Raw genomic sequence first — 25,327 nt, 5'->3', positions numbered from 1 at the left:
GGCCCACACCCTGGCCGCGCCAGCCTGGTGTGTGGGGCCCCCAGGGCTCCCCTCTGGCGGCTCTCGGGTGTTCTGGAAGCTTCGTGCAATCGTAAGACTCTGGGCGTTGATTTCGTCCAATTCCGAGAATATTTCCTTACTAGGATTTCTGAAACCAAAAACAGCAGGAAACAGGAACTGGCACTTCGGCATCTCATCAATAGGTTAGTTCCGGAAAACACATAAAATCATCATAAATTATGTATAAAACATGTAGGTATTGTCATAAAATAAGCATGGAACATAAGAAATTATCGATACGTCGGAGACGTATCAGCATCCCCAAGCTTAGTTCCTACTCGTCCCGAGTAGGTAAACGATAACAAAGATAATTTCTGAAGTGACATGCTACCAGCATGATCTTAATCATACTATTGTAAAGCATATGAGATGAATGCAGCGATTCAAAGCAATGATAAAGACAATGATTAAACAACTGAATCATATAGCAAAGACTTTTCATGAATAGTACTTTCAAGAAAAGCATCAATAAGTCTTGCATAAGAGTTAACTCATAAAGCAATAAATTCATAGTAAAGGTATTGAAGCAACACAAAGGAAGATTAAGTTTCAGCGGTTGCTTTCAACTTGTAACATGTAAATCTCATGGATAGTTGTCAACATAAAGTAATATGATGAATGCAAATATGCAAGTATGTAAGAATCAATGCACAGTTAACACAAGTGTTTGCTTCTTGAGGTGGGAAGAAATAGGTAAACTGACTCAACATAAAAGTAGAAGAAAGGCCCTTCAAAGAGGGAAGCATCGATTGCTATATTTGTGCTAGAGCTTTGGTTTTGAAAACAAGAAACAATTTTGTCAACGGTAGTAATAAAGCATATGTGTTATGTAAATTATATCCTACAAGTTGCAAGCCTCATGCATAGTATACCAATAGTGCCCGCACCTTGTCCTAATTAGCTCGGATTACCTGGATTATCACCGCAATACATATGTTTTAACCAAGTATCACAAAGGGGTACCTCTATGCCGCCTATATAAAGGTCTAAGGAGAAAGCTCGCATTGGATTTCTCGCTTTTGATTATTCTCAACTTAGACATCCATACCGGGACAACATAGACAACAGATAATGGACTCCTCTTTAATGCTTAAGCATTCAACAACAATTAATTTTCTCATATGAGATTGAGGATTTTTGTCCAAAACTGAAACTTCCACCATGAATCATGGCTTTAGTTAGCGGCCCAATGTTCTTCTCTAACAGTATGCATGCTCAAACCATTCAACTCATGGTAAATCGCCCTTACTTCAGACAAGACGAACATGCATAGAAACTCACATGATATTCAACAAACAGTAGTTGATGGCGTCCCCAGGAACATGGTTATCGCACAACAAGCAACTTAATAAGAGATAAAATGCATAAGTACATATTCAATACCACAATAGTTTTTAGGCTATTTGTCCCATGAGCTATATATTGCAAAGGCAAAGGATGGAAATTTAAAGGTAGCACTCAAGCAATTTACTTTGGAATGGCGGAGAAATACCATGTAGTAGGTAGGTATGGTGGACACAAATGGCATAGTTATAGGTTAAAGGATTTGGATGCACGAGAAGTAATCCTTCTCAATACAAGGCTTAGGCTAGCAAGGTTATTTGAAGCAAACACAAGCATGAACCGGTACAGCAAAACTCACATAAAAACATATTGCAAGCATTATAAGACTCTACACTGTCATCCTTGTTGCTCAAACCTTTACTAGAAAATATCTAGACTTTAGAGAGACCAATCGTGCAAACCAAATTTCAACAAGCTCTATGTATTTCTTCACTAATAGGTGCAAAGTATATGATGCAAGAGCTTAATCATGAGAACAACAATTGCCAAGTATCAAGTTGTTCAAGACATTATACCAATTACTACATGTAGCATTTCCCGTTTCCAACCATATAACAATTAACGAAGCAGTTTCAACCTTCGCCATGAAAATTAAAAGATAAGAACACATGTGTTCATATGAACCAGCGGAGCGTGTCTCTCTCCCACACAAGCATTTATTTATTCAAACAAAAACAAAAACGAAAGCAAAGAGACGCTCCAAGTAAAGTACATAAGATGTGACCGAATAAAAATATAGTTTCAAGAGAGGAACCTGATAATTTGTCGATGAAGAAGGGGATGCCTTGGGCATCCCCAAGCTTAGATGCTTTAGTCTTCTTGAAATATGCAGGGATGAACCACCGGGGCATCCCCAAGCTTAGAGCTTTCATTCTTCTTGATCATATTGTATCATCCTCCTCTCTTGATCCTTGAAAACTTCCTCCACACTAAACTCAAAACAACTCATTAGAGGGTTAGTGCATAATAAAAATTCACATGTTCAGAGGTGACACAATCATTCTTAACACTTCTGGACATTGCTCAAAGCTACTGGAAGTTAATGGAACAAGGAAATCCGTCCCACATAGCAAAAGAGGCAATGCGAAATAAAAGGCAGAATCTGTCAAAACAGAACAGTCCGTAAATACGAATTTTATTGAAGCACCAGACTTGCTCAAATGAAAATGCTCAAATTGAATGAAAGTTGCGTACATATCTGAGGATCACTCACGTAAATTGGCATGATTTTATGAGTTACCTACATGGAATTAGGCCCAGATTCGTGACAGCAAGAAATCTGTTTCTGCGCAGTAATCCAAATCTAGTATGAACCTTACTATCAAAGACTTTACTTGGCACAACAATGCAATAAAATAAGATAAGGAGAGGTTGCTACAGTAGTAATAACTTCCAAGACACAAATACAAAATAAAAGTACTGTATCAAAATAAACACATGGGTTATCTCCCAAGAAGTTCTTTCTTTATAGCCATTAAGATGGGTTCAGCAGTTTTAATGATGCACTCGCAAGAAATAGTAGTTGAAGCAAAAGAGAGCATCAAGAGGCAAATTCAAGAACAAATTTAAGTCTAACATGCTTCCTATGCATAGGAGTTTTGTAGATAAACAAGTTCATGAAGAAGAAAGTAACAAGCATAGGAAGATAGAACAAGTGTAGCTTCAAAAATTTCAGCACATAGAGAGGCATTTTAGTAACATGAAAATTTCTACAACCATATTTTCGTCTCTCATAATAATATCCAGTAGCATCATGAGCAAACTCAACAATGTAACTATCAAATGAAACATTCTTATAATGAGTCTCATGCATAAAATTATTACTCTCCACATATGCATAATTATTCTTATTAGTAATAGTGGGAGCAAATTCAACAAAGTAGCTATCATTATTATTCTCATCATCAAATATAGGAGGCATATTGTAATCATAATCAAGTTTATCCTCCATAACAGGCGGTACTAAAAGACTACTATCATTATAATCATCATAAATAGGAGGCAAAGTATCATCAAAGTAAATTTTCTCCTCAAAGCTTGGGGGACTAAAAAGATCATGCTCATCAAAACCAGCTTCCCCAAGCTTAGAATTTTCCATATCATTAGCAACAATGGTGTTCAAAGTATTCATACTAATATGTTCCATGGGTTTTTTAATTTTCGCATCAAACCATCCATGTCTTAACTCAGGAAATAGTTTTAAAAGCTCACTGTTGCTTTCCATTATGCCAAACTAGTGTAAAACAAGAAACAAAAAGATGCAATTGCAGGATCTAAAGGAAATAGCTTCGAGTACTTACAACGGCGCCGGAAAATAGCTTAGTAGCCGAGATCCGGAGTGTGAGTACCTTTTACCTTTCCTCCCCGGCAACGGCGCCAGAAAAGTGCTTGATGTCTACGGGTGCTTCTATTCTTGTAGACAGTGTTGGGCCTCCAAGAGCAGAGGTTTGTAGAACAGCAGCAAGTTTCCCTTAAGTGGATCACCCAAGGTTTATCGAACTCAGGGAGGAAGAGGTCAAAGATATCCCTCTCAAGCAACCCTGCAACCACAAAGCAAGAAGTCTCTTGTGTCCCCAACACACCTAATACACTTGTCAGATGTATAGGTGCACTAGTTCGGCGAAGAGATAGTGAAATACAAGTGGTATGAATGTATATGAGCAGTAGTAACGGAACCAGAAAATAGCTTGATGCTACAACTGACGTGTGGTTGATGGTGGTAATATTGCAGGTAGTACGGATGCAGTAAAACAGTAAACAAGCAGCGATTTCAGTATTTGGGAACAAGGCCTAGGGATCATACTTTCACTGGTGGACACTCTCAACATTGATCACATAACAGAATAAATAGATAAATGCTATACTCTACACTCTCTTGTTGGATGATGAACACCACTAATTGTGTAGGATTACATGAACCCTCAATGCCGGAGTTAACAAGCTCCACAATATTCGATATTCATGTTTAAATAACCTTAGAGTGCACGATAGATCAACACAACTAAACCAAGTACTAACATAGCATGCACACTGCCACCATCACACTATGAAGGAGGCATAGATCACATCAATACTATCATAGCAATAGTTAACTTCATAATCTACAAGAGATCACAATCATAACCTACGCCAAGTACTACACGATGCACACACTGTCACCATTATACCGTGCAGGAGGAATAGAGTACTTTAATAACATCACTAGAGTAGCACATAGATGAATAGTGATACAAAACTCATATGAATCTCAATCATGTAAGGCAGCTCATGAGATCATTGCATTGAAGTACATAGGAGAGAGATTAACCACATAGCTACCGGTACAGCCCTTCGCCTCGATGGAGAACTACTCCCTCCTCATGGGAGACAGCAGCGGTGATGAAGATGGCGGTGGAGATGGCAGCGGTGTCGATGGAGAAGTCTTCCGGGGGCACTTCCCCGTCCCGGCGGCGTGCCGGAACAGAGACTCATGACCCCCAGATCTTGGCTTCGCGATGGCGGCGGCTCTGGAAGGTTTCTCGTACCGTGGCTTTTCCGTATCGACGATTTAGGTCAGGGACCTTTAAATAGGCGAAGAGGCGGAGTCGGAGGGGGTACGGAGCCACCACACAGTAGGGCGGCGCGGCCCACACCCTGGCCGCGCTAGCCTGGTGTGTGGGCCCCCAGGGCTCCCCTCTGGCGGCTCTCGGGTGTTCTGGAAGCTTCGTGCAATCCTAAGACTCTGGGCGTTGATTTCGTCCAATTCCGAGAATATTTCCTTACTAGGATTTCTGAAACCAAAAATAGCAGGAAACAGGAACTGGCACTTCGGCATCTCGTCAATAGGTTAGTTCCGGAAAACACATAAAATCATCATAAAGTATGTATAAAACATGTAGGTATTGTCATAAAACAAGCATGTAACATACGAAATTATCGATACGTCGGAGACGTATCAGGGATCTACGGCAATTCCTCCTGCAGACAAGATGTGTCCTAGGAATCCTACTTCCTCCAACCAAAACTCACACTTGCTGAACTTGGCATACAACTGGTGGTGCCTAAGGGTTTCTAGGACAGTCTCCAAATGTTGTTCATGTTCCTCTTCGGACTTGGAGTATACCAGAATGTCATCGATGAAGACAACGACAAACTTGTCCAAAAAGTTCATGAAGATCTTATTCATGAGATTCATGAAATAAGCGGGGGCATTGGTTAGTCCAAACGACACGACGTTGTACTCATACAACCCATATCTGGTGGTGAAGGCTGATACGTCCAAAACGTATCTACTTTCCCGAACACTTTTGCTATTGTTTTGCCTCTAATTTGTGTATTTTGGATGCAACTAACATGGACTAACGCTGTTTTCAGCAGAACTGTTCTGGTGTCTCGTTTTTTTGCGGAAATCCAACTTTCAGGAAAATCTTCGGAATTTATGCGAAAGGTCCTATTTTTCCAGAAGACTCACGGAGCCAGAAGGGCAAGTCAGGTGGAGGCCCGAGGGCCCCACACCCTAGGGCGGCGCGGCCCAGGAGGGGGGGCGCGCGACCCTAGCGTGTGGCCCCCTCGGCTGGCCTCCGACGCCCTCCTCTGGACTACTTAAGGGGTTCGATCTAAAAATCGCGACCAAGAAGTCGAAGTCGCCAGAAACCCTCCAGTACGCCGCCACATCGCGAAACTCCGTCTCGGGAGCCAGAAGTCTCCGTTCTGGCACTCCGCCGGGACGGGGAATTGGAGGAGATCATCACCGTCATCACCACCGACGCCTCTCCATCGACCAGCCATGTTTCCCCCATCCATGTGTGAGTAATTCCCCCGCTGTAGGCCGAAGGGGATGGTAGGGATTGGATGATTGGTCATGTAATAGCATAAGATTGTTAGGGCATAGTGCCTAGTGTTCGTAATTGGTACTTTGATGATATTGTTGCAACTTGTTATGTTTAATGCTTGTCACTAGGGCCCGAGTGCCATGATCTCAGATCTGAACATGTTATTGTTTCATCATGATATTCATTGTTTTATGATCTTACCTGCAAGTTGTATACACATGTTGCTGTCCGGAACCAATGGCCCCGAAGTGACAGAAATTGGGACAACCGGAGGGGATGGTAGTGATGTGAGGATCACATGTGTTCACGGAGTGTTAATGCTTTGCTCCGGTGCTCTATTAAAAGGAGTACCTTAATATCCAGTAGATTACCTTGAGGCCCGGCTGCCACCGGCTGGTATGACAAAAGATGTTGTGCAAGTTTCTCATTGCGAGCACGTACGACTATATATGGAACACATGCCTATTGATTGCTTTGTACTTGGACATCGTTTTATTATTATCTGCAAATGCCCTGTTTTGATTGTTACATGAGTTTCTCTCATCCATGCAACGCTCGTTATCCGTCCCCGTGCCTACAGTATTTTAATCCTGCTGTTTACTATAATCACAACTGCTGTTTGTGTTACTCTGCTGCTGTTATTTCACTACTGCCACTGCTATAAAACTGTTACTACTGATAAACTCTTGCGAGCAAGTCTGTTTCCAGGTGCAGCTGAATTGACAACTCCGCTGTTAAGACTTCTAAGTATTCTTTGTATCCCCTTGTGTCGAATCAATAAATTGGGTTTTACTACTCGTGAAGACTGTTGCGATCCCCTATACTTGTGGGTCATCAAGACTGTTTTCTGGCGCCGTTGCCGGGGAGCATAGCTTTATTTGGAAGTTCACTTGGATTGATATTGTTCGCTGCAAATTCTCCATCATGGGTAAAGCTCGCGATCCTAAAGTCGCCATATTACCATCCACTACAAGAAAAGGTACAACTCTGAGTACCTCTACTACTCTTGATTCACCATATGTGATAAGTCAACTTGTTTCACCGCCGCAAACTTCACTTGCTGGTACTTCTGCTGAATCTGAAAATTCTCATAATATTGATAATGTTTCTGCTGTGCTTGATGATAGTGGTTCATTGGGATCCTTTCTAGATGCTACAATTGCTAGGTCTAGACAAATTGAAAATGCTGAAACTCCTAATGAAAATGCTACTACACCTGTTAATTCACCTGAACTTGATTATTCTAGTGATGATCCTGATGAAGATTATGTGGAGCTTAATGATGATTTTATTAATAGATGCAATGCTACTGCTGATGCAAGAAAAATTAAAAAGTTTCTCGCACAATATACTGTTAGACATAAGCTATCTCCTGATCCTAAGTTTGCCACATCTCCTATATGCATTAAGGATAAAGATTATGATTTTTCTCTTGATCTATCTCATATAGCTATTGTAGAGAAAGCACCCTTTTGTGGTACTGAAAAAGAAAGTGTTGTAGAGCACATGATTGAACTTTCTTCTATGAGTAGCTTGTTTTCTGATGATGTCAAGATGCGTACTTACTTTGTCGCTAAAATTTTTCCTTTCTCATTAAAGGATGATGCTAAAACTTGGTATAATAATTTGCCTCCTGGTTCTATTAAAAGTCCAACTGATTTACGTGATGTTTTTTTTTTGAAAATATTTTCCTGCTAGTGCTCAACATATTGCTTTACAGAAAATTTATAGATTTGACCAGGGAGATGAGGAGAAATTGCCTGAGGCTTGGGCAAGATTTTGTTCTCTTATCAGAGCTCGACCTGGACATGATTTAGAAAATAATGATCTACTTGATATATTTTATAGTGGACTAACCATTGAGTCTAGAGCATATTTGGATAGTTGTGCTGGTTGTGTTTTCAGGAAAAGAACTCCGCATTTAAGGTGAAGAATTATTGGCTAAAATAGGCCAGAATCATGATGATTGGACTACACCTGAACCAACTCCAACGCCAATATTGAAGAAGAGGGGTTTAATTAAATTGAATGATGAAGATATGAGGGAAGCCAAGAAGTCTCTCAAGGAGAAAGGTATTAAATCCGAAGACGTGAAGAATCTACCTCCCATAGAAGATACATGTGAGATAATCCCCCCTTCATCCATGATTGAGGTAAACTCCCTTCAACGCTTTACTAGGGAAGATACTCCGTATTCAAAACCTCCTGCTCAATGCTTAGATGAGTTTGATAATTATATTGTTAAGCAAGAAAATTTTAATATGAGAGTAGAGAATCATCTAATGGAAAATTCTCAAGCTATTAGCAATTTACATGATATTGTGGAGAGAACCTCCAATGATGTTAAGATGCTTGTTAAACATTTTCAAATGGTTCAAACTCAAATTGATCAACTCACTAAAGTGCAAAATGACTTGTTAAAAAATAATTCTAAAGAGAAACATGCTTATGAAGTAACAACTAGAGGTGGTGTCTCTACCCAGGATCCTCTATATCCTGAAGGGCATCCCAAAAGAATTGAACAAGATTCTCAACGAATTGAACCTAGTGCTCCTTCTAAGAAAAAGAAGAAGAAACATAAAAAGGTTGTAGAATCCTCTGAACCTGTTAATGATCCTAATAGTATTTCTATTTCTGATGCTAAAACTGAAAGTGGTAATGAACATGATAATGGTAATGATAATGATAAGAATAATGCTTCTGATAAAGAAGAGGTTGAAGATGAACCTGACAAGCATGACAAAAATAAAAAGTATACTAAAGAAGATTTTATTGCTAAAAAACATGGTAATGAAAGAGAACCTTGGGTACAAAAGCAAATGCCTTTTCCTGCTAAGAAACTAAAATCAAAGGAAGAAGAACATTATAATAAATTTTGCGATTGGATGAAACCTTTATTCTTGCAAATCCCTTTGACTGATGCTATTAAATTGCCTCCTTATTCAAAGTATATGAAAGATATAGTCACTAACAAAAGGAAAATCCCCAATGAGGAGATTTCCACTATACTTGCTAATTACTCTTTCAATGGCAAAGTTCCAAAGAAGTTGGGCGACCCAGGTATACCTACTATTCCTTGTTCTATTAAGAATAATTATGTTAAAACTACTCTATGTGACTTGGGAGCCGGTGTTAGTGTTATGCCTTTTTCTCTTTATAAGAGGCTTTACTTAGATAAGTTGATACCTACTGATATATCTTTGCAAATGGCTGATAAATCTACTGCTATTCCTGTTGGTATATGTGAGGATGTTCTTGTTCAAGTTACTAATAACTGCTTAATATTAACTGATTTTGTTGTGTTGGAAATGCCTGAAGATGATAATATGTCTATTATTCTTGGGAGACCTTTTCTTAACACCGCAGGGGCTGTTATTGATTGCAATAAAGGAAAGGTTACTTTCAATGTTGATGATAAGGAGCATACCGTCTATTTCCCCAAAAGGATTGATAAAGTATGCGGAGTTAATACTATTTCTAATGTGAGAACTATCAAAATTGGAACTATCGATTGTCCTATATATGAGCCTAAGGAAGGGTATCAAAGTCTTATGATTGGATCCATATCAATACAATTCAAGGTAACATGATTGATTTGAGGTTTATTTCTTCTTATGCTATGTAAAATTTATTTGATGGCAAGACTTGATCAACCTTGTTAACAAATACTTTTTATATGCATAGAGGAGGTAAACAACATCTCTTTCTCCACTTGTCTTACTTGCTGTAGCACTTTTGAGTTGCAAAGTTCCTTAGCTAATTAGAGATTTCAAAAAATTTCCTGGCCAGTAATAATAAACTTAATACCCAGAAATGTGCATTTTTCAAAGTTTTCAAAAATTCACAAAAATTATACTGTTGGTCCTATTTTTCGAAAATGCACCCGGGAGCACCTGGGGATGATCAGTGGGGCACCCCAGGGTGGCACCCCATAGGCCGGCGCGGCCAGCAAGGGGGGCGCGCCACCCTGGTGTGTGGGTCCTCCTTTGCCCCACTTCAGCATCTTTTCCTCCCACACTCTTCTCTCTCCCGAAAAAATCAGCACCAGCTTTCTCTCACTCGCGTTTTTGCTCAAGAGCTCAGGATTTCTCGATCTCTTTGCTCAGCCCAGATTTCTGTCTGAAATTTGGCACATTTGCTCTCCGGTATGTGACTCCTCCGATTATCCAAGTAGAATTTTGTTTGGTTGAGTATATCTTGAATATTTTGCTGCTGTAGGTAACATGTTTAGTGAGGTTGCATGCTTGTTCTAAGTTGTATAAACTAGTTTTGATGCATGATTAGTACTCTAGCAAGTTCCTATGGTAGTTCCCCTCAATTATATGTCACCAAATCAAATTTTGTAATGATTGTTGAAAATTTCAGAAAATGGAGTGGAATAGATATCAATTAAACCAACAAGAGTTGGAGGTGCAACAAGTCATGAGAGTGAACCGCGAAGAAGGAGTATACCCCTCTTACTACCCGTGCACAGATTTCATGAGAAGTGCAGGAATCTTGGGAGATGTTCAGAATCTAATTTCTCGTGCAGGGTTGAATGATTTTGTTGATGGAGAACCATGCCAATATGCAAAGTTGACTATGTCTGTTGTTCAGGATTTTAAGTTCAACTGGTCGCAATCTAACCCCGTGGTTCAGTACAAGATTTATAATAAAACTGTCAACTTGCCATTCAATGATTTTTGTACAGCAATTAGAGTACCGCAATGGGGATCATGCGAGAAGATAAGGGGATCGCCGCGAGAGCTCTTAAGCCTTTTCAAGATGATTTGTCATGGAAGGAGTTTCTCATAGGATGGTGGTAAAATCACTAGCATTCAACTCCCAGCTATCCGCTACTTTGCTTATTTCATTACTAAATGCGTTCTTGCTAGAAAGAATGGTAGTAAACTATCTATCCAGGATTTAGCTTTTCTAGCTGCTGCACTGCAAGGTAGTAAGGCCTATAATTTGGGTGCGCTGATAGCTTATAGACTTTCTACTAACCGTGAGAAGGGCGGAATTTGTGGAGGTCTCATCGCATCTCGTTTACTGGCTTTGCATGTATTAGAACCTCACCATCTTGATATTCAACTTCCCATAGAAAAACTTGACATAGTCTCCATGATTAAACATGAATTTGTTTCTGATTCATCTAACTTGAGTAACCTGTCTTACAAAATAACATTTTACAAGAAGTCTTGGAGAACAACTAAGAAAACTGAAAAACTAGTAAGATTGCCTGCGCTTGTTCTATTTAACCTTGATTCCAGGGAGGATTGGTCAGTCACAGAAGGTGCACTGAATGCACACATAGAGGGAGGAGGCCATCATGCAAGAGACAACACGGAGGAGGCCGAGGAACGCCTCGTCTCTTCATCTGATGCAGCGAGTTCTTCGCATCAACAGTTTGGACATGTGGAGCCTCCACACTTTTCTTCTACACAGGGACCCTACTATGACTACGTCATGTATAATCCACCGGCGAGGAACAGCGACCCTCGTTGGGGTTGAACTCCACTTAGGCCAAAAGCCTAAGCTTGGAGGGGTATACCGGCATCACTCATTCTTTGCATATTATGGTTGCTGGATACTTGTATATACTTGTTTAGTTTGTTTGAGTGGTTTTCTAATGAGAGGGAGATGATATTTGGGGAAGTGCTGCCTGAAAACAGATTCTGGACTGTTACCGAAAAAATTCTCAAAAATAGCCAGAACGGTATTTTGCGAAGCCAATTTTTGGGCATGTTCCCCAGGTTGTTATCTAACTTTCATTAGTTGAACACTTTTCGATTTGAGCAGTAGAAGAATTTCTTAAAAATCGAGTACTGTACTGCTGTCAAGTTTGACGAATTTCTGCTGCTTTGTGTTTATGTGACTCTTCTAGTTTCCATTTTCTTGTTTTTGCTTTGTTTCTTTCCTAAAACACAAAAAGACCAAAAATATTTATGTTGTTTCTCTTTACCATTTGTTTACTTTGGTTTCATGCATTTATTTTGCTTTATTTTGCTATCGTTGGTTTACTATAAGAAAATCCAAAAAGATTTTGTTTTGTTTGCTTGTTTCCTTTTGTTCTTGTCTCCAATTTGAAAACACCAAAAATATTTGCTGTTCTTCTTTGGTTTGTAAAGTTCACTATGAGTTCAATGGTCTTCGGTGGCTGGAGCGTGGTTTTCATTTCATATTATTCAAGCTACACAAGTGAAAGGCAATAATGACGATCTACGACAATTCGACTGTGGTGAGAGACTGGTATGAACTCTATTTGTTTTCATTTTTGTACATATACTCATCCATGTGAGCATGCTTAGTTGGTTCATGTGACGTATATGTCATTTAAGAAAGTCTAGTAGTTCATGATCTCTCATGTTTAGCTCCAATTTATTAATATGAGTAGCATGTCATGGATGTTTGCTTGCATTGTTTTATTCATAAGTAGGTATGACATTGTGGTATCCTCATCTGAATAATTCATTTATATCGACTTGGCACATGCTCACGCATGCATATGACTGAACAAAAGTCAATTGAGCCTCGATGATTTACATTGCTTCAGAGTTCTTGTATCACTTTTATGCCTCCGTTAATTTATTTTGCCGCAAGCATGATTATGACAGTGACTGCTCTCTTGATTTGTCGCTCCCCAGTCTATTGCTAGCCTTCATTTGTACTGAGCGGGAACGCTGCTCGTGCTTCCAAACACCTGAAAACCAAGTTGTTCCAAAGTGTCCACCATAAAATACCTATGCATGGCATTTCAAACCATTCCAAGTAAATTCTCATGCGCTACCTTTAAAACCTTCAAAATACTTCTCAATTTGTGTAATGTTTTATAGCTCATGAGGAAGTATGTGGTGTTTATCTTTCAACCTTGTCATTTACTTTTGACGGACTTTCATAATAAGAGCTGGCAACGGGGTGCCCAGCCCCAATTAATAACTTCATTAATAATTCTCTTCACACGTTTTGCTCTGATTCATCAGTAAGCAACTTAATTTTGCAAATAGACACTCCTCCATGGTATGAGATTGATGGAATGCACCCGAGGATTCGGTTAGCCATGGCTTGTGTAAGCAAAGGTTGGGGGGAGTGTCACTCATAATAAAAACTAAAATACGTGTGTAAACAAAAGAGAAGAGGGATGATCTACCTTGCTGGTAGAGATAACGTCCTTCATGGGAGCCGCTCTTGAAATTCCGGTTGGCGAGGTAGTTAGTGTACCCATTACCATTCGTTGACAACAACAAACACCTCTCAAAATAATTTTATTCCTGTTTAAAAAAAATGAAAAGCTCTAGCGCATGTTAATCCCTGCTTCCCTCTGCGAAGGGTCAATCTTTTACTTTTATGTTGTGTCTCCATCCTTTCTTTGAGCACTATCTTGAGAGCACAACTGTCATTCTTAGTATAATATGCTTGTCCCAAAATATGATTGATTGCGGTATAACTTTGATGCTTTTATCTTTGACAATCACTATTTCTAGTCTTTCTATGAACTTCAGAGGTGCCTGGGCATTTATGTTTTGCTGATCAAATATGGGCAAGCGAGATACCACTTTATCATACTCTTTTATGAACACTGCAATCCTGCTTATAGACATGATTCATGATGCTTATTATTAATCGTTGGTACTTTTCCATGATTGACATAGCTATTAGATGATGTTATTTGCATGTATCTTATTATGAACTGCCTAAGTGTTAGCCATAGCGTGAGGATATTTACATCATATGAACAAATGTGTTCGTGAAAGTTCTTTTATCGCATCAGTTGTTAACTGAATTGCTTGAGGACAAGCAATAAGCTAAGCTTGGGGGAGTTGATACGTCCAAAACGTATCTACTTTCCCGAACACTTTTGCTATTGTTTTGCCTCTAATTTGTGTATTTTGGATGCAACTAACACGGACTAACGCTGTTTTCAGCAGAACTGTTCTGGTGTCTCGTTTTTGTGCAGAAATCCAACTTTCAGGAAAATCCTCGGAATTTATGCGAAAGGTCTTATTTTTCCAGAAGACTCACGGAGCCAGAAGGGCAAGTCAGGTGGAGGCCCGAGGGCCCCACACCCTAGGGCGACGCGGCCCAGGAGGGGGGCGCGCGGCCCTAGCGTGTGGCCCCCTCGGCTGGCCTCCGACGCCCTCCTCTGGACTACTTAAGGGGTTCGATCTAAAAATCGCGACCAAGAAGTCGAAGTCACCAGAAACCCTCCAGTACGCCGCCACATCGCGAAACTCCGTCTCGGGAGCCAGAAGTCTCCGTTCTGGCACTCCGCCGGGACGGGGAATTGGAGGAGATCATCGCCGTCATCACCACCGACGCCTCTCCATCGACCAGCCATGTTTCCCCCATCCATGTGTGAGTAATTCCCCCGCTGTAGGCCGAAGGGGATGGTAGGGATTGGATGAGATTGGTCATGTAATAGCATAAGATTGTTAGGGCATAGTGCCTAGTGTTCGTAATTGGTACTTTGATGATATTGTTGCAACTTGTTATGCTTAATGCTTGTCACTAGGGCCCGAGTGCCATGATCTCAGATTTGAACATGTTATTGTTTCATCATGATATTCATTGTTTTATGATCTTACCTGCAAGTTGTATACACATGTTGCTGTCCGAAACCAATGGCCCCGAAGTGACAGAAATTGGGACAACCGGAGGGGATGGTAGTGATGTGAGGATCACATGTGTTCACGGAGTGTTAATGCTTTGCTCCGGTGCTCTATTAAAAGGAGTACCTTAATATCCAGTAGATTCCCTTGAGGCCCTGCTGCCACCGGCTGGTAGGACAAAAGATGTTGTGCAAGTTTCTCATTGCGAGCACGTACGACTATATATGGAACACATGCCTATTGATTGCTTTGTACTTGGACACCGTTTTATTATTATCTGCAAATGCCCTGCTTTGATTGTTACATGAGTTTCTCTCATCCATGCAACGCCCGTTATCCGTCCCCGTGCCTACAGTATTTTAATCCTGCTGTTTACTATAATCACTACTGCTATTTGTGTTACTCTGCTGTTGTTATTTCACATCTGCTACTGCTATAAAACTGTTACTACTGATAAACTCTTGCGAGCAAGTCTGTTTCCAGGTGCAGCTGAATTGACAACTCCGCTGTTAAGGCTTCTAAGTATTCTTTGTCTCCCCTTGTGTCGAATCAATAAATTGGGTTTTACTACCCGCGAAGACTGCTGCGATCCCCTATACTTGTGGGTCATCAAAGGCAGTCTTTGGAATATCGGTGGCTCGGATCTTCAGCTGATGATATCCAGTTCTAAGGTCGATCTTGGAGAAAACTTTGGCTCCGGTTAGTTGATCAAACAAGTCTTCTATCTTGGGTAGGGGGTATTTGTTTTTGATGGTGACATCGTTAAGCTTACGATAGTCCGTACATAAACAATTTGCACCATCCTTCTTGTCCACAAACAAAACCGGGGATCTCCAGGGGGATGCACTAGGTCTAATCAGACCCTTGGCTAACATATCATCTATCTGTTTCTTCAGCTCCACAAGCTCTGTTGCGTTCATGCTGTAGGCTCTCTGGGCTATAGGTCCAGTTCCGGGGATTAACTCGATGATGAACTCGATATCCCGGTCCGGGGGCATACCGGGTAGATCATCCGGAAACACATCAGGGTAGCGACAAACGACCCTGATTTGATCCAGAGTTGGCTTGGATACACTTTGGTTGCAGGTGAATTTTCTGGGTAGTCTTTCAGAGACATGCTCTACTATGATACCGGTGCTACTAGTCATGGTGATGGCTTTCTTGGCACAGTCTATCAATCCATTGTGTTTTGACATCCAGTCCATTCCTAGTACGACTTCCAAACCTTTGGTACCCAGAATGATTAGATTGGCATAGAAATCTACATCATGGATTTTGATGGGTACATTTTTGCAAAATTTTCTGGCTTTGGTGGTTGATCCGGGAATTTGAACTATCATAACATGCTTCAAACTGAGGGGTTGAATTTTACTTGTTGATGCAAAGTCTTAAGTGACAAATGAATGAGATGCTCCGGAATCAAACAACACTCTGGCAGGGATGTGGTTGACAGAAAACATACCCAGTACAACATCTGGTGCTTCCTAGGCTTCTTCGGCGTTCAGGTGGTAGAGACGGCCGTTGCGGTTATTGGGGTTGTTGGGGCGAACTTCTTGCTGGTGGAGACACGGCGTTGCTGCTGAGCTGGTGCAGCGGTGTTGCCTGCGAGCTTGGCGAGCCTCTTGGGACACTCGTTGGAATAGTGCCCCACTACACCACACTCATAACAAGTGATGGTGGCCTTGTCCTTGGTCGCAACGGGGATGGCGTTGCTTCCGGTTCTGGGAGCGGTGTTGGTGTTGCAGTTGTTGTTGTTGTTGGGGGCTCTGGGCGGAGCGCGGTTGTAGTTGTTGTTGTTGTTGTTGTAGTTGTTGTTGTTGTTGTTGTAGCCTCCTGGCTTGGAGTTTCCTCCACTCCGGTTCTGATAACCGGGGCGCGAGTTCTGCATCGGGGGCTTGTTGTTGTTTCTCGGAGTGAAACCTCCGCTTGATCTGGGGCGATACTTCTGGGCATTGCTAGACCCACTTTGGTGCATCATGCGGCGCTTGCGGTTCTCATTGGCTTGGTTCAGCTTGCCCTCCATCTGGATGGCGGAGTCAACAAGGGCTTCAAGGTCGGCGAAGGGGATGTTGACGAGGACAGTCTGCATCTCATCATGCAGTCCGTTCAGGAATCTCTCCTTCCTCTTCTCGACGGTGTCGGTCTCATCAGGGGCGTACCTTGACAGTGTAAGGAACTTTTCGCGGTATTCTACCACCGTCATGCGACCTTGCTTCAGTTCACGGAACTCATCCCTCATCTTTTTGATAAGACCCGGGGGTACATGGTACTTGCTGAACTTGAGCTTGAAATCCTCCCAAGTCATGAACTGACCTCCGTTCATGGCACGGGTGCTTGTCCACCAAGCGCGGGCTGGTCCGGCGAGATAGTGGGTTGCAAACAGCACCTTCTCGTTTGCTTCCACTCCGGCTACTTCCAAGTTGTTCTCCATAGTCTGGAGCCAGTCGTCGGCGTTGAGGGGTTCCTCCGTCTTGCTAAACACCGGAGGGTTGGTGTTCTGAAAGTTCTTGAGCTTGGATCCGGGGTGGTCATGATTTCCAGGGCCTTGATTGGCAATGTTCTGCAAGGCTGCGATGTTGGCTTGGCATTCAGCTCTTTCTGTCTCCATGTCGGCAAGCAGGGTTTGCAGCAGTTGCATCATCGCATCGTTGGTGCGATTGGGAGGGGCCATCTGAAGATAGAGAAGATCATAAGATAAGAGGGAAATTTCTATGTTTTATTTTGGGTAAGTTCGAAAACATTTGAAACTTGTAATCTTTTCATGACAAACATAACATTCATTCATTCATTCAACACACATTACAAACTAACACATACATACTTCCATGGTTTTAAGAACCATTCTCATGCTACGATACAAAGGACGGGATACAACTCACACCTACATAAGTGAAACTAGTGCAACTACTCCTCATCCTCGACGTCGATCGGGACGTAGTCGTCAGGTCCTGCCTCCAGGAACTCGTAGTCCTCCTCCTCGGTGAACTCGTCCTCCTCAAAGTCGTCGTCGTCGCTCAGGAAGGCTCCTCCTCCCTGAAGGTCGATACCTCCGTCGTCGTCCTCCATCTCTCTAAGCTGATCCTCCTGGGCCTTGACAGTGGCCTCAAGTGCTGCGATCTTGGCGCGAAGGCGCACAATCATAGCGTCCTTCTTGGCACGCTACTGGCGAAGGCTCTTGCGGTCGTTGTTGAGTAGCTTGATCGCCTCACCCTGCTCGATGATGTGAGCATGGGTCTGGTTCGCGTAAGCGCGAGTGGCGTCGAGGTCCTTCTGAGTCTGGTAGAGCATGAAGTCCAGGTGCTCAGCATGGTGCCTCAACTGCGGGTGCGGCTGCAGCTCCATGGGAACTCCCATGGCATCACGCCTCACGAGATGCGCGAAGCGCGAAGCGAGGATGCGCACCACGTTCTGTCCACAGAGACGTGCAAGTGCCTCCTGAAGGCCACGTGCGAGTCCGTCGAGCCAGTTGCTCTCGCGGAAGGAGAAGAGGATCCTCTCCGAGGTGGGAGGCTCCATCTTGCCCCTCAAGTCAGCGGTGATGATCCACTGCAACTCTCCTCTAGGAGTGTCGTCCACCTGAATCCCGTGGAACTCAGGGTGCGGGCGCTCGAGGAAGTCCGAAAGGGCGTTGAGGTCGTGCTCGAAGATCAGACTCCCCCCATTCCCAAGTTGGTAAAACTTGGTGTTGATGGGTTCATTCGGCTCCATCTGAAAGAGAATTGGATGAGTAAGTTAGAGAGTGCAAAGTGTGGCAAAATTTTAAGTAGATTCACATAAGATAGAACATGATTCATCAAATTTTGAAAAAGTCTCAAAGACAAGAGTGTAAGTAAATTTTCACAAATATTCTCTTCATTTGATCTCAAAGTTAAGTTTTTCAGAACGCCCATTCTAACTAAGGTCTTCTAAGGTCAAACAATGGCTCTGATACCAACTTGTCAACACACGGATTTTTAAGTCCGGATGCCTATTATGTCATACATCGCAATCCCAGGAATATTGTTGTTGCGAGGCATAATAGTTAAGTATCACAGTCATCATTTATTACAAACCATAATGTCTTACAAATTGGAATCACATGATCCATATTACACGAATAGTTGATCTATTGATCAACGAACAAACACAAGTTCATAGCGGGAGCGTAAGATACAAGGACTCTCTAGTCCACAGGCCAACGCTTGACGTCGGAAAACTCCTAGTTGTCGTAAGCGTCCTGCTGGTCATCTCCTTGTTCATCTTCATACTCTGGCCATTTGAATAGCCAGGGACAAAGCCGTGAGTACTTCAAGTACTCGCAAACTAATACTAATGTAAGTGCTAGACATTTCTAGTAGGGTTTGCTAAGCTCTAGTTTATTTGCATAAAGCCAATTTTAGTTCACAAGTATTTGAGAAAAGCTTATTCAAGTGCTAACCAACTCAAGTGGGAACATTAGTGTCATTCCCACTATTCAAGTGGTGATTTCAATTCAATTAACCACAAGTCATTTCATTTCACCCATTTCGCTTCCACATCATTTTCAAGAATTTGACATCGGAAACTATATGGCCTTTCCAACCGTCCGTAATCGTGGACGCGGCTATTCGAATAGATTGACACTCTGCAGAGGTTGCACACTTGTGCCACAACATTTGATTTCATCCGTCGGGATTACCCCGAATCATCGTAACACAGTACGCGGATCATCAACCATAACCTTTCACTTACAAATCCTAGTATGAGCACCTCTCCCCATGAGCTTGGCCTCCCAGTGAAGACCAACTGTCAACCTGGGAACTGCACAGGGCTTGGCCGTACAATTCACCTCAATTCACATCATTTCTCAACAACGAAGGCAGCCTCAAGCATAACCCCTATGATGTGTGTTCAGAGGGAACCCATACTAAGATGCATAAACTTCCAGTTAAGCCCTACCCATAATCAGGTATTGTGGGGTTACTCAATATTGGAAAGGTATCACATTCAAACCAATACCATTTTTATCAAAAATCACCATCCTCTCTTGGTCATATTCACCTTCAAAAATCATTCAATGGAATGCTTCATCATTCCAAGGTTTCAAATTCAGTTCAAGTCACATTGTTCCCATCTAGAGTAGTCAAGTTTTAATTCATTAGCACTAGCTCTAAATCATGAGGGGTGCTATCTTGCTTTGCTAGATTGAGACTAACTTTACTACTCTAGTAACCATCTTTAACTTAGACCAAAGTTAACTATAAAAGTAACTCTTGGAGAACAACAAGTAAAACTTATAAGGTAGAAACTTGGGATAGGCTTATGGTAAGAAAAGATAAGAATAATGGTGCCTTGCCCCAAAGGGGCTTTGCACTTTGCAAGATTATTAGCTTGCCTTGGTAGTTCTCAAAGTTCTCCTCCTCCTCCTCTTGGTAGCAACCTTCTTCTTCCGGGTATTCTCCGGTGCTAGCGTCTAAATTTAAATACGAGTATAATCACTCAACTAATTCAATGGTTATTCCATACATCACATATAATCACACAAACTATTCTAAGCACACAATTAATCTAATTAGGGTGCATTGGTTGTGTTGCTTGAGGAGAAATAACTTCCTTTTATTTAATATGTAAATGATAGTTTCCATAGGGTTCTTGAGAAATAATTTTCTCTCATTGAAATCTTCTTAAGATTTAATTTCTTAAACACTCATACATGGACTTATATTGACCTAAGTCAAACATTCATTATCATCATTTGAGAAAATGATTTAAATGAGGTAAACCACCTCATACCATTTAATACTTCTACTAATGATTTAAATCTCCAAGTAATTCATATAAGAGAGTTTGGCCAGGGGTCCAAACATCACATGAATTCATTTGAGACAAGATTTAAATGAAGTAAAATACTTCATATGATTTGCATAATAGTTTTGGACAATATCACTTAGATAAACTAGCCATATTATCCATTAATTAAACTAGGGCATGATCATGCAAAGTGACCACACCATTTTCTTCCATAAACAATTATTGTAAGTCAAATGTGAGCTATTGGAGTTGGAATTAACTTAATATCTATTTTGGTTGATTTTTAATAATTATTTGAATAAGGAAAAGTCCATGCCTTCATCTTTTTGTCAGATTAATTCTACAACAAATTTTGAGATGGGACCAATGGCATATTGTAGATCTTTTTAGTAGCTTTCCAATAATATAAAATTTGTTAAATTTGGCCAAGCCAAACAGATTCTATGGATTTTCAAAGTTGGAGCCAGTATTGAATTTAAATGGATTTGAATTAAACTGGATTTGAATAAATGGGCTGGCGGGAAACGGAGTTGGGCCGAAACGGTTTGAAAAAGGGAAAAACGGCCCAGCAACGCAACTCGTGCGAGTGGGCCGCCTGACAGAGTGGGGGCCACTCGTCAGCGACTTATAAACACCGAATCGGTACGAGCGACGCGGCGCGTTGGATTAGAAGGCGATCCAACGGCTCACCGTCGTCGTCTTCTCCGACGAGATCGAGCCACTGGCGCGGCGAGCCTAGGGGGTCGGAGGGCTCACCGAGGCTCCAGCAAGGTTTGGCAGTGTGCTCGAGGTAGATGTGGACGACGGCGAAGCGGCTGGCAGCAGTGGCAGAGCTCGAGGTGGCCTGGATCAACGGCGATTGCTCCAGGGCTTCCGCGGCTCCGAGCTTGCGATTGGCCTTGCTCCGGCGACGATCGAGGTGGCTAAGGGGTTGAGGAGAGGAAGTGGAGGATGGGGAACGAGATGGTGTGCTCCATTGCTTCCAGGGAACGCTCTATTTATAGAGGCGAGCAGGTGGTGCGGGGCAGTGTGGTGGTCGACATGGGCGCGGCGATTCCGGCGAGGTGTTGGGCTAGGCAACGGTGCGGCTGCGTTCTCCTCGTCCAGGCGAAGCTGTAGGTAGCAACGGCACGGTCGGGCGGCGTCTGTGGGCGACGCATTGCTTCCGTGTCGTCGGGCGGCGCTTACGGGATTTTCTTCTCCGTCTCCGGCGGCGGCGGTCCAGGGTCTGGTCGTGAGCATGTCTGGTGGCGTCGTGGTGTCACGGCGGTGCTCAACGTCTAGCAAGCGGGGCCAGGGCGAGTGCGAGCGAGTGGAACGGCGCGTGTCCACTGCGTGTCCACGCGCGACGCGAGCGGCATCTGGCGGCGACGCATTGCTTCCGTGTCGTCGAGCGGCGCTTACGGGATTTTCTTCTCCGTCTCCGGCGGCGGCGGTCCAGGGTCTGGTCGTGAGCATGTCTGGTGGCGTCGTGGTGTCACGGCGGTGCTCAACGTCTAGCAAGCGGGGCCAGGGCGAGTGCGAGCGAGTGGAACGGCGCGTGTCCACTGCGTGTCCACGCGCGACGCGAGCGGCATCTGGCGGCGACCGTGGCGCGCGATCTCCGGCGAGGCTACGTCGTCTACGGCGAGGTGGTCGGTGCTAGTTGAGGTAGAGGAGCACGGTGGCGACGTTTGACACCAGGGCCAAGGTGGTGAGTGAAGGAGGAGAGGGGGAGCTCGACATGGCCGGCATGGTGGTGTAATGGCCATGTGGTGGTCTCCCTAGGGTTCTTCTTAGGGTCACTATGCTTGTGTTGGTGAGAGAGGGAGCCAGGTGACAAGTTAGAGTGAGAGAGGGCAGTAGGGTTTGAGGTAGATCACTATTTCAAATAGTGTTGCATAGTTCCATATTTGCAAATTGGTGAATTTTGTCCAAATTCAATTGAGTTCAAAGGTTGCAAGATTTGAATTGTGTGGGTTTAGTTGAGTTATAAATGACCATAGATGATGAGAGGTGGTGGTGGAATTGTTAAATTCAAAGAATTGCAAATTTGGCTAAGTGTGAGATTGTTCCACTTAATAAAATGTTGCACCTTTGGATGAGCATAGCATTTGATCTAGAAAGAATTTGGCATGGTGATCTTTACAAAAAGTGTTCACCTTGATGTTGTCTTGGATGAGGTGCAAAGAGTTAGCAAGGTTTAGTTTGAAAAATTTGAATTGCAGGGGCTCAAAGTAGTGATCAGACTATAATTGGCAGATTTGACCATTATCATATGTGAGCCAAAATTGAATTTAAAATTCATTTGATTTGTGTTTCTTTGATTCCAAAAGTTGTAATAAGTGTTTAGTAACATTGTTCAACTAATGGTGAAGACCAAATTGGTCTAGGGTCAAAATTTATAAAAATGGCATAGGCCATATTTGAGGGTTTTAGGGTTTTTCTTTTATTTGATTTTCTTTCTCTTTTTGATTTATTTGGTTAGTGATCTCCTCATGATCACATTAGGGTTTTAGATTATGGCACATACACACAATAACAATCATCATGGCATATCACTCAAATGCACAAGTCCTATGCAGGGCACTATATGCAATTTAAAAAGTTTTTGTCGGTTTGAAATTTTGCTCTCTGGAATTCTTCTAACTTTCTTTTTACTGAAATTTGGGATGTTACACCACGATTCAGGATAACAGAATTGGAGAGTATTTATGCACAGCCGTGAAAATTATTTGCAAAGCTCTGCATCAGGAGCAGTGTACAAGTAAATGGTATATGCACTAATACATGTTACTGCATCTATAATAATTATTTTAACATTACATAAGCTACTAATATACTACATGTTGAGTAAGCAAGCAGCATCAAAAATAGGTTGATGTCGACCTGCCCATGATTCTGATGAGTACAACATTATGGTCCAAGACTTCAAGTAAAAGTTGCTCAGAAGATGGTTGCTGCTTAGTATAGCATGTTATGGTCGAAACTTGAAAATAAAAGCTGCAAGTAAGATAACGGAACCAAATCAATATCCCATATGTTAAGACATGCTTATGTCTTAACACATGTTTTCTACTGATGTTTTGCAGAAAGAAAAGATATCGATGTTTTCTACAGATGTTCATGCTTGTTGGCTACGAACTCTAGAATACGATATTAATCTGCTAAAAGAATGCATTGGCCAATATATAAAAGCTCCCTGTGTAGCTACAGAATACAATTCATCTAGCCAGCTCCCTGTGAAAGCTCCATTCCCTCTCAACAACGACATCAGAATCCATAAAACACTCATCATACTGGAGTTTGGAAAAACAAATATCAGCTTTCAATTCCATGTCACGGAACTGTGTCATCTTTGCAATTATGCTGACATTTTTTATACAAAAACAAGGTACACGGAATTAACAATTTCCAAAACATGTTTATCCTTTCTTGAAAACACAAGTTCTAGCTGATATTTAAAATATAACTTTGAGATAAATATGTACTTTGCAACAAAGCAACAAGCAGTTGTCAATGTGAACCAAGAAAGAGACAAGACAATCATCTATGGTATGCAATGAAATGCTGGAAGACAAGAACATATACTTTCATTTGGCCTGAGATTATGGACAGAAGAATAACTGGGAAAAAAAAGATTCACCTGGATAAGGATGAACGGCAAGGACACTCACCAGAAGGAGTATTTACTGAACCATACAGCTCCTCATTTCAGAGTATTACGTTTTACATGCCTAGATACTGAATGCAACAAATAACATCCATAAATACATAAATAAAAATTAAGAAGATAAGTAATATTTAAATACTAATGATCGAGTGTCAATTTGAAACAACAATCAACGGGAACATTTTCCATTCCTAACATTAAACCTTACAACCAGATCTTTATACTACTCATATATACTGTGGCAACATGATTTACTACAGAACGTGTGCAAGCTGGGAAGTCAGAACTCACCACTTTGTGCCAACTTATGCTCAAAATATCCAAGAGAAAGATTTTAGTAGTTTCACCAGTGAGCTACTATCCCTCCAAACCATTTTTTTAGAGATCGGATACACAAACCAACCAAGTTTCAGTTTATCGAAAACTATTCAGAACTACATGTGTACTCGATCCTTCTTTTTTAATCTCAAGCTGCAAATATCATAACAGAATTAGTTTTTAGTTTTGCATAGCATGGGAGCGTAACAGAAATAGGTAACAACATAACATTCAAAACAGAATTTCCGTAATTTAGATCTTAAAAAACGCAACAAGTACATGGCATCTAGAGACACATATGAGCACTTTAGAATGCTAGAAATCATAGATACTTTAAAGTTTATACATAAAAGAAACAATCTAAATCATCAATGTAACCTTTTTTGGTTTAATCATAATATCTTATGACCCAAGCAAGCCAGTATCCTACGAATGAAGCCTTAGAACCAATATTTCTTCTAATAAAAATATCTCTTGAAAACGTATGTCTGCACATATCTAGAATAGATGAACAACTCACATCAGGACACGGTTCATTAGACGAACAGCACGGTGATCTTGATTCGATGGGAACACAAAATGCACAAAGAAAATCCGAATAGCTACTAGCAGTGGCAGCTACCTCATCCACAGCCTGGGCTACATTCTCCAGACCAAAGAAAGCCTGGGAATAGATCTGCACCCAGACTGTGCAAACAGATCTGCACCCAGCCTGCAAAAATCGAGCACAAACCATACCAGATCAACAGATGTCTAATCAAATCCACAACGAATGAAGCAAGGAT

General features: G+C 41.8%; 1 long non-coding RNA gene across 6 annotated transcripts in view; it reads right to left on the bottom strand.

The window, feature by feature from the left end:
- Positions 1-25,327, bottom strand: part of LOC127299976 (uncharacterized) — a 48,366-nt gene that overhangs the window by 22,750 nt on the left and 289 nt on the right. Inside the window, exons 2-5 of one of the 6 annotated variants that reach the window (XR_011745021.1) lie at positions 25,063-25,254; positions 24,516-24,695; positions 24,198-24,295; positions 23,441-23,850 (exon numbers count right to left, since the gene is read on the bottom strand). This is a non-coding gene — a long non-coding RNA (uncharacterized lncRNA). Of the gene's footprint in view, positions 1-23,440; positions 24,296-24,515; positions 24,696-25,062; positions 25,255-25,327 lie in introns of all 6 variants that reach the window. The other 5 variants (XR_011745022.1, XR_007850814.2, XR_011745020.1 and 2 more) reach the window with 5 other exon arrangements.

This window comes from Lolium perenne, chromosome 5 (genome assembly GCF_019359855.2).
Source record: "Lolium perenne isolate Kyuss_39 chromosome 5, Kyuss_2.0, whole genome shotgun sequence".
Classification (NCBI taxonomy): Eukaryota; Viridiplantae; Streptophyta; class Magnoliopsida; order Poales; family Poaceae; genus Lolium; species Lolium perenne.
This window is presented reverse-complemented; position numbering and strand designations above follow the sequence as displayed.